Raw genomic sequence first — 14863 nt, forward strand, 5'->3', positions numbered from 1 at the left:
GAATCATATCAGTATAGAGTAATACCAGTAATACCAAAACTCCCAGAGCAGAAGCAGACCCTATTATTCTTTCCCAATGAAACCTGATTGTGCTCCATATTGTGCATAGAGGAAGATGTGCAGGTAACAATGTTACATTAGACTGAGGGATAACCTACAAGGAATCAAAACTCGAATGCTTTGCTAAACCGATACAACAGCTGTGATGACATTGCCTCATTATGGATTTCTGAACATCATCCCATTATTTCTTAGCTGGCATCTCCCTGCTTTGCATGAGTTTGAAAGGTGGGTATTTTCCAAAGCTAAAATGACTATGTCACTCTTGAAGAAAGACTGTCTTCTTCAAAATGATTGTTGCTGTTGGCAGAAGAATTTGAAGCTACGTGATAAACAAAGTATGGTTTGTGAATGATCCTCTCATTGTGGTAACTGACATGAAATAGGTCATTATGTGTCTAGCAGACAAATGTAACAGATACTAGATTTTGCTTGAATTATAAAGAGGACCTTAGCACAGATATCACTTGAATGTATTTTTCATAAGTCACTTATCTTCCAAAAGAAAGGAAGTCTATGTTTAGAGCCCTAGACAAGAACTCAATATCAGGCATGAAAAAATCAGAGTTCTATCTATTTTTATTACAATAATGTTGGAGAGCAATAGAGAGGAAAAATCTACGGTGTGTTGAGACTGATGACTAAGTGCTGGCCTTGAGAATTATAGATGCTGTATGTGTGGTGCACTTTAGTTTTCCTGCATCTCTAAGAAACTGCAGTGTTCATCCTGCTGGTGCCTATTGTTCCATTTTTAAAAACTTAACTGAAAAGGGCACTTAAGGAGAGCAGGCATATACTGTATTCAAAGGCAAAATCAATTTTGATATTGTGGAAAAGGCCAGGCATGGATGATATTTTTGTTATTTATGACAGACGTAGGTGAAATTTCCTCAGGGGTAATCAGACATACAGCTTCTGCATTAATAAACAAGAAAAATATCGAATCTGGTAGAACTTTGTCAGCTCCATCCTAATTGTTATGGACTCTGACGTACAGTGATTTTGTAGGTGGTACTCTTTCCTCCAAGTCAATGTTGAGCTAAGACTCCACAGTGTGCTCCCCCTTCAGGCACAGAGGTGAGCGTCGCTAGGCATATATCAAGCATAAGAAAGAACACCGCACTAGGCCAACCCTCCTCTGACTAATTACCCATGTAAGGTGTTCTCTCAGTTTGACGGACTGACAACTGTGTTTGGAATCAGCACAGATGCCTTGATAATTCTCCATCCTTTTGTTTGAGGAGATACAGCTTTCAAGACTCAAGTTGGTGGCTCAGATATTTCCCTGACAGAATCATTTTGCCATCAGCATTTGTTTTGATTAAACATCGTATTTCGCATCAGTTCAGTAAAGGGAAGAAAATAGGGTTCCTAATGTTAATATAACAGCATTTTTCATTATGGTAAAACAACTATCCAGAGAAAGCAGTATCCATACCATGGTGGACAAGAGCTATTTTAACTTTCCACAGGGAAGAGAACCTATTGTAGCACCACAAAGTAGTATCATGGCGTATGAGAATAAAGATTAAGGGTTGACAGCAGGCTTTCTATGCCCTTTCTTCAGATTCTTAGCATACAACATACATATTTTTTTCTATGCGATTTTCAGACACAGATTGCAGGTTATAAGGCCTGCAGCTATACCCCTTTTTTCTGTGATCCTGTCAGGTATTATTAAATAAGCAGGGCAGGGCTGAGTGAGTATGTGGATGGGAGATCTACAAGAAGCACCTACAGTAGATGCTATAGGAAGTGCTGATAGGGAACAAGTAGATGACACTCTTCCCTCGAGTCAGTACAGACCTATTTCCCCAGCATGTTGTTCGGAAGCTCTGTACTGCCATCATTTAGACAAAACCAAATACTGAGCTCCTGACCACTTATGGCTGGCCACTGAAGATACCATGGGATTTGCAGAAGGGTTGCGAACTCTGGTGTGCTGATCAAATTACAAGGGCCCTGTGTTCACTTCTATAAGCAGAAGGGAGCCAAAAACCTATCAATCCATCTGGGGGAAGGAAGCAGGGTGTACCACCTCTGTGGCACACTCTCATTCCTTCAAGTCTCTGCACTATGGTGGAGGGGAAGGAGCTGCTCTGATAGATCTCTTCTCCTTCTTATCAACTGGGCAAAACATTCTGAGCTACTGTAGACAGAGAGTGCAATGCAGTAGTTTGTGTACCATCCTCCTCTGCCCCTTAAGGGAGCATCTAGGGACAGCAGGAGTAGAGGGAATCCCTGGCAGCATGGCTCTCACGGAGAGTGTTCCGGCCAGGGTGGCAGGGGAGGTGAATACATCTGGTTGCAGTGTGGCGACAATGGGTTTCCGCATGAATGCCCCTTATATCTGCATAGAATTTGGGGAAAATGTTGGAGCAGGGGATCAAACTCCTTACTTCTACTGGGAGGAAAATCCCACCCTCCTAGCTGGGAAAGACAAAAAGAAACTACCAGTGTAAACTTGTTGAGTTTCCACTCTTATATTCTGCCCACCTACATTATCCCTGCAGATTCAGCTGGCTTTTGTCATACCTCTTTGCTTCCTTTCCTGTGCTGTTTTGTGGTGTTGCTGGATGCCACTATACAATTCTTGTGTTTCAGCTCAGAGGCTACTATGAACCACAGGTGGATGAAGTGATCCGATCCCCATATATTGTTTGCATATCAATTTTTAAAGTAGGTAAGACTCTTTGTGATCCTTCAGATGTACAATGCCATAAAAATGTCAACTCTTATTATTATTAGTCCAGAATTTGATGGAAACACTGTTCAAAAAGTACAACAGGGAAAAAAACCAACCACCAATGAATAGGATTTGTATACCTACACCACAGACAAAATTGACTCCAGTGCATTTCTGCACAAACCTGGATTGTCTTACTCTTACGTACTATCTGTAATTAGCAGTGTTAGGCAAATAGCCAAGCAAACTTTTAAGCATATGGACTGAACTGCCTTGTTTAGAAAAGCAAGTGAGAGAGACCAATATGCTTCTGAATTCTGTTTTCTTGCCCTTTCGTTCTCACAAACCCCATGCTGCCACACTGGAGTCTAAAATTAAAAACTCACTGCATTGGGTTATAGCAGCATCACTTCCCATCTCTCCAGTAGAGGGAGAGTTTAAGCATCACATTCTCAGGGCACAAGAGCACACGAAAATGGCCATTCGCTCTGGATTTCCCTCTCCCCTTTTCCCAAACAGATCTATTTTTCTGGCCTTTTTGGATAGTTACATTAAAAGAGGTTAAATGGACACAGGCTTTATACATGCCTCCCATACCTCCCCCTAGAGGGAGCCAATAAAAAGAAGTAGTGCCAAGCCCTCCTACTCTGCAGGAGAATGGAAAACATGAACATCCAGCACGAGTGAGATAGTCCTACACTAATCTGAATACCTGACAACCCAGTACTTACTACCTCTGCATATCTTCCATTCCTGATCTGGAGATGCTGGCATCAAATTGCATCTTCCAATTAACAGTAAGGACTATGCACTCTGTTCCCACAATGGATTTATGTAATACTAGGGCTTGCCCATACAGGTATTTATTTTAGAATTAACTACTCTAATTAAATCCATGTGTGAAGCTCTTATTCCAGAATAAGAATGGTGCCTTATTCCAAATAAACTGGATTTAAATAATGTGCAATATGGCACTCTTATTCTGGAATAAGAGCATCCACACATGGTTTTAATCGGAATAGTTAATCTGCTCTAAATTTAAATCCTATCTTAGTATGGATCAATTTTTATTAATTTCTATTTTCATTAAATTAATTTCATGTGTAGACAAGCCCTTAAAATGAAGTCAGTGTGACATGTTAAGGGAAAGCTATAATGATGTGTTATAATACCCAAAATAATAAATTCATCTAGACAGACATATATTATGCTAGGGTTGACCATGATTACTAATATATTTTTAAAAGAAGTTAATTTCCACCTACACTAGATGCTCAGTGGTGTTTAAAATCATTATGTAACATCATTTATGAAACTCCTTTTAATATTGTTCTGAACAAGGTAAGAGTTTGTGAATTGGTTGGGATGTGATGTGTATGTACTGAATTCACTTATGTATTCTGTTTCTGTTGGCAAGAAATTTCTCTCTCTTTGTTATTCTCTTCCTTGCCCAGTACATGTTCTCCTCACCTATACGAGTTATTGCCAGTTTGGCTTTCGTAATTGTTTTTTGTTTTTGCTTTTTTGGGGGTGGGGGAGGAGTAAAGAGATTGGCCCAAGCCACAAACTTCAAATCCATACTTTCCCAAGGGATTTGTGTGTGGGGGGTTAGGTTTCAGTTCAGACCATTAAATAGATAAAGACGATCTGTAAATTTTGGATCTGGACCCGAACTTTACCAGAGTGTGAGAGAACTTGGATTTGAAGATTTAATTTGGGCAGATCCTTGGGAGTTTGGGGTGTTTTTTATTTAAAATGTTGTGGGCATGTTTATTTTGTGAAGGAAAACACACACAACAGCCCCGAACAATTAAATTCCATGAAACCAAGTTCAGTTGCTTGTCAGTCATATACTGGTACAACTACACTCAGACACCCCTTCAAAATGTATTTGCCTTTCCTCTGCTGAGAAACACGTAAGTTAGGCCTTATCTTCACTACTGGGGAGATCGATGCTGTTGCAACTGATGCAGCGGGTGTTGATTGAGTGGGTTTAGTGAAGACCCCCTAAATCTACAGCAGAGTGCTCCCCAGTCGACCCTGGTACTCCAGCTCCCCGAGAAGAGTAAGGGAAGTCGACCGGAGTGCATCTCCCGTCGACGCAGCACAGTGAAGACATCGGGGTAAGTCAACTTAAGTTATGTCGACTCCAGCTACGTTATTCACGTAGCTGGAGTACCATGACTTAAATCGACTTACCCCGGTAGTGAAGAAAAGCTCTTAGAATGGGACACAGGCTTCTTCCACGCTAGGGTTAAGATCCTCTTTGCTTGAAGAGCTTGTGGCATAAAGGATACAATTGCTTTAGTAACATTTGACACGTCCATCCACAACCTGCAGTGCTTTTAATGTGCTCAAAATCACTTTATCACTTAAAAAAAACAACAGCAAGAACAAATGGCTTCAGTGAGCTGAAAACATCTCTAGGCAGGCCCCTCTGACTTCCTCCTGAACCTGTCCTGTAGCACAGTAGTAGATATGAAAGGTGCTGTCAGGTGACTTAATTGTCACTGACAAAAAAACGAAAACAGCAGTGAATGCTTTTTTGCATTCTCTTGATGTTAGCCCACTGACCTCAACTGACTTGAGGGTTGCTTTAAAATTCATTGTAGAAACAAAAGACACATTTAGTTGCAGGAATCTGCTGCGTCCCAAAAGCTAATAGCAAGACTCGGCTACTTATGCATGCTTTACATCTTCAACATGCTGTGCAAACATTAACTAATTAATTAATCCTCTCCAGGCCTGTGAGGTACATCAGTAATATTGTATTGAGACAGACAGTTCAATGTTAAAACGTGGCTCTATTCTGAAAAGTGACTAGAAATGGTATCATGGGTCTTTCTGTTTATATATTAAAGATTTCAGAATAAAGTGTTCTTGGATTACAAACAAAAATATGTTAATTTTTCCTAACTGCCAGCCCTGCAAACTCAGCCTACTCTTTCAGAACGAACATAGGCTCTTATTTCTCTCTTTCCAAGCATCATTACTAGTAATAAAAGTTATGCAGGTTACTTACATTTGTGCAGCCATGTTGTCTTCGGATTATGCTCTCAACATCACTTGTTCAACCCCTTTGTCTTCAATGGGAGTTGCTGGGTGCTTAGCATTTTTGAAAGTCAAGACACTTATACGAGAGTTAGGGTTCTCATTTTAGAGGCTCAGGTTTGAAAATCTGGGCCAACAGTTTTATGTAAACAAAGATCTTGGGTCAGGCACGTAAGGGGTAAGCATGTCACCTTTTAACTCACAGGGTTTTATTCACACCTTAAGGACAAATAATGTTGAAGTGCAGTTCTGCTCCAAACAGTGACTGTAAAATTACATTGTAAGATCCATGTTTTATTGTGATTTATTGGTTTCTCTTCTTACAAGTAAAAAGGTTTTTCTAATTGACAGTGCCACAAACTCTTCCTTGGATCTGAAAGACATCTGTGCTCTTTCCTGTTCATGCATCAATCCTAGTAATCCTGAAACTGGAGTTTATTTAATAATACTGATAAAGATGCATGAGTCAGAACAGAATGCAACTCACTTTCCCATTGCTGTGTTGGCTCTGCAGTGCTAATTGGAATAAAAACTGTCCCTAAATCAGCGATTTCACTTTGAATACATAGTATGAGGCCATCCATTGAGTGCCATTTTTAGATAGTCACTTTTTGAACCTATCTACACTTTGTCCAGCTGGTAGGGGCAGCTGCAGAAGTAGCCAAAGCAGCAACCTTCAGACATTCAGAGAACTTTCTATAGTTTTGCCGTGACTTTCTCAGCCCTTTGCTACAATTCTCCAGCTCCCTCGTAGACTCTTCACCTCCGCTTCAATCCACACCTGCACCTCTTACCGTGTTTTCCTCTGCTTTGTCCCCCTCCTCCTCATTCCCTTTAATGTCCTCTCTCCCTTCACTTACTTTCTATTTATCTGATCCCCTCTGTAAACTCCCGGGGGTAGACATTGTCTTCCTACAGGAGTCTATACTAGCACATTTTGGGTGTCATTGCAATATAAATAGCAAATCCCAAGTCCTAAATCAATCAATCAATCAATCAATCAATCATCAAACACACACACACACACACACACACAGAGTTGGAAAATATAAAACATATGAGAAGTGTTTTTAAAAAGATAAATGCTTTCCATTTTCTAGATATCAGCTGCTTCTTCAGGCTGTAAAACCCACATATCTTCTGATACTGTGACTTCGAACAGTAGTTATAAGTTCCATTTCAGACACTACATTTGGTTTCCAGATGTTGGCTCATTGTTTGATAGGTAATGAAAAGAGTGGGTTTCATCAGTGAAAGCTACATCATCCTGCATTGCTTGAGGTAGGCACATGCTGCTAACTCAATACAGGTTATTGACAGGAAACAGCTGTGACTGATTTGTTTCCCCAGCAGATATGGCTACAACGTGATGATATCAAGCAGTCCCTAACACAAAGTAGCAAGCAAAACAAGAGAAGTAAAACAGAAAAAAATAAAAGAACCCCAGAGTTCGGAAGTGCCAATGAGATCTGTAGCAATTCTTCTTTTAGGGATTTTTTATTTGATTTTTATTTATCCAAATGTTCTGGGTACAGATTTACTCAGCATTTATTAGGGTTTCATTTTCTTTTACATGAGCGCAGTAGGTCTCATGATAAACTGAATAGTTATCAAATTCCGGCATAGCTTCTGTAAGAACTTCTGCACCCTCAGCTGAGATTGCTAGTTTGTAATTTCTGCCAATGACACTACTTAACGAATCACCATCACTAGCCCTATGCATCCTCTGATAACCGTACTAGGGAAGTGGCTGTCCATGTTTCCATATGGTGACTTCACTTTCCATACTGAGATCCCCCTCCCACCTAATTGGGATCCCGCTCCCATTTAGTACCCTGACCCCTGTTCATGATTCCCACGCTGAGGACATCTGTGTTGAAGGGATTACTTTTCCCTCTCTTTCTTCAGAAGGACAGACAGACACACACACACACAGAGCAGAGACAAGTCAGAACCAATTGGTTTAGATCAAGTGTCAATCTTCTGCAAATCAACTTTAATTCTGTTGCAAACAGGATCTAAAGAAGCCTCCTTATGGTCATATTCAAAACAACAAAACACTCCCACTTTCTAAATACAAAGCGAACCATGCAATTTAACACTTTACCGAATCAAAGCACAACAATGAAGGAATAGACTCTTGCCTGTGTTTTAAAAGCATCAGAATGAAGAAGTTCAATAACTCATATCTGGAACTGGGTAAAAGTCTTTATTCACCATGCTAGACAGCTGAGGGGAGCATACACACAAAAACACAGGCAAGAGTAAAATCCTTATGTTTTTAACCCTTTTTAAGGATTTCCTGTAGAATGTGTTCACAAAGGGTGAATTTTAATCACTGTGGAAGGCTGGTACAGGGCTCTCTGCACTACTTACGGCTCCCATACAGGCTGAAGTGTTTGTCTATTGGCTGACCTCCTACATGCCATGGTTCTAGACAGACTGTCGTAAAAAGCCACACAGGGGGTAGACTGGGAACAGGCCAAGAAATGAGCCTCAAATCCACAATTACATGGATCCAGTAGCTCAGGTAATGCAGATATCTGGTGTGGGCTGCCGAACAGCAATTCTGCACCTGGCTTTGAGTGAAGGGTGCACTCCCCTCCCCGCTTGCGGCACACCACCCTGAAAGAGGATGAATACTTAAGCTCTGCAGGTGAAGTAGGACAAAGGACACAAACTACATCAAAAAGGAATAAAATCTGCAATGTGCACAACCACAAAGTCTCATTTTGTCTCTTCAAGTGGGTTAAAGGTCGGGAAAAAAGGGTAAGAGTTTAATTTATGCATTAACTCTAATGCTTCTTTGCTGCAATGCAGACATAACAGCTTTCTCCACTACAGTCTTTTCTAGTTAGAACTTCCTCAGCTTGAATTTGCTATAGCTCAGCCACATAGTGTTCCAATATAGGAATAGCAATGTACCACATCTTAATAATGTCTTTGCTAAATGTCACAAAACTTGCCACCCATCAAGGAACAGAGGTAATTCATTATTGTGCCTCTAGATGTACAGGCTTAAATTAGACTTCCAATTCTCCTGCTCAAAATAGTGAAACACACCTTACAAAAACAAAAAAGGCAAATGTGTTGGAACTGAGGGAAAGTTAGATCCGCCAAGGGACAGATCTATTTGCACGGTCAATTTTCCTGAGGTATACTTTTAGTGTTTATTGTATTACTCAATACAAATTAATAACAAGCCTAACAGCATCTCAACTGCTTGATGCAAATGACCCATTAAAAATACGAAGCATCTTGTTAACAAAATGCAGTCATCAGAATGCACTGTGAATTCCCACAAACCTGTGTACATTTAAGGTTAGTATATCTCTAATAATCATCAGCAATCTTTCGTTTTCTTAAATGGCTATTATTATATCACTTCCCTCAAAAACTCTTTCCTCTCACAGATATGGTGGTTGCTAAAAGAAAGCAGGAGCAGTAGCAGCCAGATTATTCCAGGTTCTTGCACGGGCATGTGGAGGGGAGGGGCAAAGGCAGCACATTGCCCTGTCAGCTGCAACAGCCTTCACCTTGTGAGTCTGGGAGGCAGGAAGGGTAATGGTGTTATGAACAGCAGTAGGGCAAGGGGGAAGTGCAAAGGGTTTAGAAGGACAAATAAGGAGCTCAAATTTAGCCACTCTCTAGGTGAATTGCTGGCAAGACATTCAGGAAGAAAGGTCAAAGAAACTGAAGCCCATTCTGCTCTTTCCTCTCTAAGGGTATGTCTATACTATGAAATTAGGTCAATCTTATAGAAGTTGATTTTTAGAAATCAGTTTTATACAGTCGATTGCATATGTCCACACTAAGCACTATCATGGCTAGCATCAACTTTCGGAGCGTTGCACTGTGGGTAGCTATCCCACAGTTCCCGCAGTCTCCACTGCCCATGGAATTCTGGGTGGAGCTCCCAATGCCTGATGGAGCAAAAACATTGTTGTAGGTGGTTTTGGATACGTCAGTCACCCCTCCCTCCGTGAAAACAACGGCAGACAATCGTTTTGTGCCTTTTTTCGGTGCAGATGCCATACTGCTGTCAGCAGACAGTGCAGTAGGACTGCTAACTGTCGTCATCATCCACCGCTTCCACTGCAACTCTGCTCTCCTCGTGCCATGAATCGACCTCACGGGTCCTCTTGTCGTTCTGTATCAATATCTATTCTCGAGGCATCTATCGTCATCCACCACTTCCACTGCAACTCTGCTCTCCTGCAGATGCCATACCACGGCAAGCATGGAGCCAGCTCAGCTCACCGCTGCTGTTGTGAGCATTGCAAACACTTAGCACATTATCCTGCAGCATGTGCAGGACCTGCAAAAGCGGGCGAGGAGGCGACAACAGCATGATCACAATAGTGATGAGGACATGGACACAGACTTCTCTCAAAGCACGGGTCCTGGCCATTTGGACATCATGGTGGTAATGGGGCAGGTTCATGCTGTGGAACGCCGATTCTGGGCTTGGGAAACAAGCACAGACTGGTGGGACCAGAAAGTGTTGCAGGTTTGGGATGATTCCCAGTGGCTGCGAAACTTTCGCATGTGTAAGGGCACTTTCATGGAACTTTGTGACTTGCTGTCCCCTGCCCTGAAGCACAAGAATATCAAGATGAGAGCAGCCCTCACAGTTGAGAAGCAAGTGGTGATAGCTCTCTGGAAGCTTGCAACGTCAGACAGCTACCGGTCAGTCGGGAATCAATTTGGAGTGGATAAATCTACTGTGGGGGCTGCTGTGATGCAAGTAGCCAACGCAATCACTGAGCTGCTGATATCAAGGGTAGTGACTCTGGGAAATGTGCAGGTCATAGTGGATGGCTTTGCTGCAATGGGATTTCCTAACTGTGGTGGGGCGATAGATGGAATGCATATACCTATCTTGGGACCAGACCACCTTGGCAGCCAGTATGTAAACCACAAGGGGTACTTCTCAATGGTGCTGCAAGCACTGGTGGATCACAAGGGACGTTTCACCAACATCAACGTGGGATGGCCGGGAAATGTACATGATGCTTGCATCTGGTCTGTTTGAACAGCTGCAGGAAGGAACTTACTTCCCAGACCAGAAAATTACCGTTGGGGATGTTGAAATGCCTGTAGTTATCCTTGGGGACCCAGCCTACCCCTTAATGCCATGGCTCATGAACCCATACACAGACAGCCTGGACAGTAGTCAGGAGCTGTTCAACTATAGGCTGAGCAAGTGCAGAATGGTGGTGGAATGTGCATTTGGACGTTTAAAAGCTCACTGGCGCAGTTTACTGACTAGGTTAGACCTCAGCGAAACCAATATTCCCACTGTAATTGCTGCTTGCTGTGTGCTCCACAATATCTGTGAAAGTAAGGGGGGAGACGTTTATGGTGGAGTGGGAGGTTGAGACAAATTGCCTGGTGGCCGATTAAGCACAGCCAGACACCAGGGCGATTAGACAAGCACAGCTGGGCGCCCTGTGCATCAGAGAAGCTTTGAAAACCAGTTTCATGACTGGCCAGGCTATGGTGTGACAGTTCTGTTTGTTTCTCCTTGATGAAAATCCACCCCCTTGGTTGACTCTACTTCCCTGTAAGCCAACCAACCTTTCCCCTTTGAGCACCGCTTTCAGAATTGTAGGGGCAAGGTTGCGGAAGATTGGCGAGGAGCTAAGTGGCGGACTGCATACGTGACAGAATGTAAGCGGAGGATGCAGACAGTTCAATGAACTTTGTCCGACAGACCCTGCCAAATGTAGTTTAGCATAGTTCAGCATATTTTTTTCCTGAAAACTAGTCAGTTTATATAACAAGCATAAATCATGAATGTAACGAATGTAACCAGCTGTTGACCCCATGTAACCTCGAGATAAGCGCGGAGACTATAACACCGCAGAGGACTCCCCCCCGGTAGAGTCTTGCCTGGTCAGCTGTCCCTCTGCGTGCCCTAGGGATTCCCCACGCAGATTGGAGCGTAAGTTCTTCCTTCAATAAAGCGTAGCTTGCTATTCTTAGGCCTGAGTGTCATCCTTTCGCTGGTATCCCATCGCCTTCCTCCCCCCCCCCGGGGCCGTTGTGGACACAAGAGGCAATAAAGTCATTATTGTTTAAAAATCATGCATTCTTTATTAATTCATCGCACAAATGGGGGAAAACTTGCAAGGTAGCCCCGGAGGGGTGGGTGAGGAGGGAAGCACTGGGTGGGGTGGTGGATGAGGGGAGGCGGGAAGGACAAGGCCACACTACAGTTCAAAACTTATTGAATGCCAGCCTTCTGTTGCTTGGGCAATCCTCTGGGGTGGAGTGGCTGGGTGCCTGTAACCTCCCCCGCTGTGCTCTTGGGCATCTGGGTGAGGAGGATATGGAACCTGGGGAGGAGGGCAGGTGGTTATACAGGGGCTGCAGTGGCGGTCTGTGCTCCTGCTGCCTTTCCTGCAGCTCCACCAGACGCCTGAGCATGTCATTTTGCTCCTCCATTAGACTTAGCATTGCATCCTGCCTCCTTTCATCGTGCTCCTGCCTCCTTTCATCGCGTTCATTTAACGCTTTCCTGGACTCTGCCATTATTTGCCTTCATGCGTTCTGCTGAGCTCTTTCAGTGTGGGAGGACTGCATGAGCTCTGAGAACATTTCATTGCGAGTGCATTTTTTTCACCTTCTAATCTGTGCTAGCCTCTGGGATGGAGATGATAGGGGGAGCATTGAAACATTTTCAGCTGTGGGAGGAAAAAAAGGGAGAGTAGTATTTAAAAAGATACATTTTAGAAAACAAAGGAAAGACTATTTCACACTGAATCAAGCGATTCACATTACATAGCACATGTGCTTTTGGTACAAGGTTGCATTTTGCCTCTTATATTGAATGCCTGCCAGTTTGGTATGAGACATCACATAAACTCGGCTGGGCAACAGAATTCGGCTTGCAGGCAGCCATGGTAAGGCAAAAGGTTTCGGCTTCTTCAACCTTCATAACATGTGGGAACAGTTTCAAACAGCAGAGCCCTCCTTTCCCATACCAAGCAAAGCCTGTTGCATTGGCCATTTAAAAGGAGGAGCTTTGGTTTTAGGGCGAATGTGCAGCACAACCCAACCCCCCTCTCCTCCAATTCTCTGGGATGATCGCTTCACACACACCCTGCCACCGCGTGGCTAGTATCAGGGAAGATCCCTGTGAGATAAACGCAAACAGCTCAGCATGAACGGGCCTCCCCCCACCGCATGGCTAACAGCGGGGATGATTTCTTTTCAGCCAAAGTCAAACAGCCCAGCAGGAATGGGCACCTCTGAATGTCCCCTTAAACAAATTTCCCGTATTGTAATCATGTGACCATGAATGATATCACTCTCCTGAGGCTAACACAGAGAGTACCTCCAGGAGAGCTCTATGGAGATGTCCCTGGAGGATTGCTGCTACATCCCCAACGCGTTAACAGACTTTTCCAGTAGCTATACTGGCCGCGAATGCATCCCAAGTCTTCAGGGCAAATCAATCATTAAACATGCTTGCTTTTAAACCCTGTATTATATTTACAAAGGTACACTCACCAGAGGTGCCTTCTCCAGCTTCATGGTCCGGGAACCCACCCTGGGAGGGTTGGAAGGGTATTGGCTCCAGGGTGATGAACAGTTCCTGGCTGCCGGGGAAAAGGGATTCTCACTTTTCCTGCTGTGCGCTATCCTCAACCTCCTCCTCCTCCTCATCTTCCTCATCCACAAAATCCTCATCCCTGTTGCGTGAGACTCCCCCCTTGCAGGTGTCCACAGACAGTGGTGGGAAAGTGGTAGGGGCTCCCCCCTAGAATTGCATGCAGCTCATTATAGAAGTGATATGTATGGGGCTCTGACCTGGAGCGACCGTTTGCATACTTTGTTTTTTGGTAGGCTTGCCTCAGCTCCTCAACTCTCATGCGGCACTGCTGTGTGTCCCTGTTGTAGCCTCTGTCCATCATGCCCTTGGAGATTTTGGCAAATATATTGGCATTTCGTCTTTTGGAACGGAGTTCTGCCTGCATGGATTCTTCTCCCCATACAGCAATCAGATCTAGTACCTCCTATTCAGTCCATGTTGGAGCTCTTTTGAGATTCTGGGACTCCATGGTCACCTCTGCTGATGAGCTCTGCATGGTCACCTGTGCTGATCAGCTTGCCACGCTGTCCAAACAGGAAATGAAACTCAAAAGTTCCCAGGGCTTTTCCTGTCTACCTGGTCAGTGCATCTGAGTTGAGAGTGCTGTCCATAGCAGTCACAGTGGAGCTCTCTGGGACAGCTCCCGGAGGCCAATACCGTTGAATTGCGTCCACACTACCCCAAATTTGACCCAGCGAGGTTGATTTTAGCGCTACTCCCCTCGCCGGGGAGGAGTACAGAAATCAATTTTAAGAGCCCTTTAAGTTGACAAAACAGGCTTGGTCGTGTGGACGGGTGCAGGGTTAAATTGACCTAACACTGCTAAATTTGACCTAAACTCGTAGGGTAGACCAGGGCTTAGTGACCTTTCTAGGACAGGTTTGTAACTTTAGCAAGAGGAAGAACATCTCCAATTTGCACCATGGCTAGCAGGGATCAGGTGAGCACTATTACATGCCTACTTCTACACTCCTGGGATTATGGACCTGATCCAAAGCCCACTGAAATCAATGGAAAGACTCTTATTGATTTCAGTGGGTTTTAAGCCAGGCCGTGTGTGAATAGGGATGACTGATCATACTGTGTTCGTTGTGATTTTGCTGTGTGGACAAATGTCCACTAGGGCCTGGGATGTGATCACCACACCCATTTGCATTTGAGCTCTAAACGAGATTTCGAACTGCAGAGGGCAGGACATTCAACCATTGTGTCACTTACCCACTTTGACATTCTAGCAGAGTTAAGAGAGTTTACAGTTGAAGAAGGGGTCAGGGGAATGGATCCTAACACAAAGCTTATGTGGTATTTAATTAATAACACAGATGCCTGGAGTTCCATGACCTTCCCTAGTCCTTTTTTAACCACATCCCACCGAGCAATGGCTCCAAAGAACGGCTTATTAAGGCAGCTTTACTGTGTACACAGAAGAAAATTAAATTGGAAGTAACCTTGGACTAATTAAAGCC

At 43.6% G+C, this 14863-nt stretch overlaps 1 protein-coding gene across 4 annotated transcripts in view; it reads right to left on the reverse strand.

The window, feature by feature from the left end:
* Positions 1-14863, reverse strand: part of FARS2 (phenylalanyl-tRNA synthetase 2, mitochondrial) — a 371424-nt gene that overhangs the window by 41888 nt on the left and 314673 nt on the right. The gene's annotated exons all lie outside the window — the stretch shown is intronic.

This window comes from Chelonia mydas, chromosome 2, assembly GCF_015237465.2.
Source record: "Chelonia mydas isolate rCheMyd1 chromosome 2, rCheMyd1.pri.v2, whole genome shotgun sequence".
Taxonomy (NCBI): Eukaryota; Metazoa; Chordata; order Testudines; family Cheloniidae; genus Chelonia; species Chelonia mydas.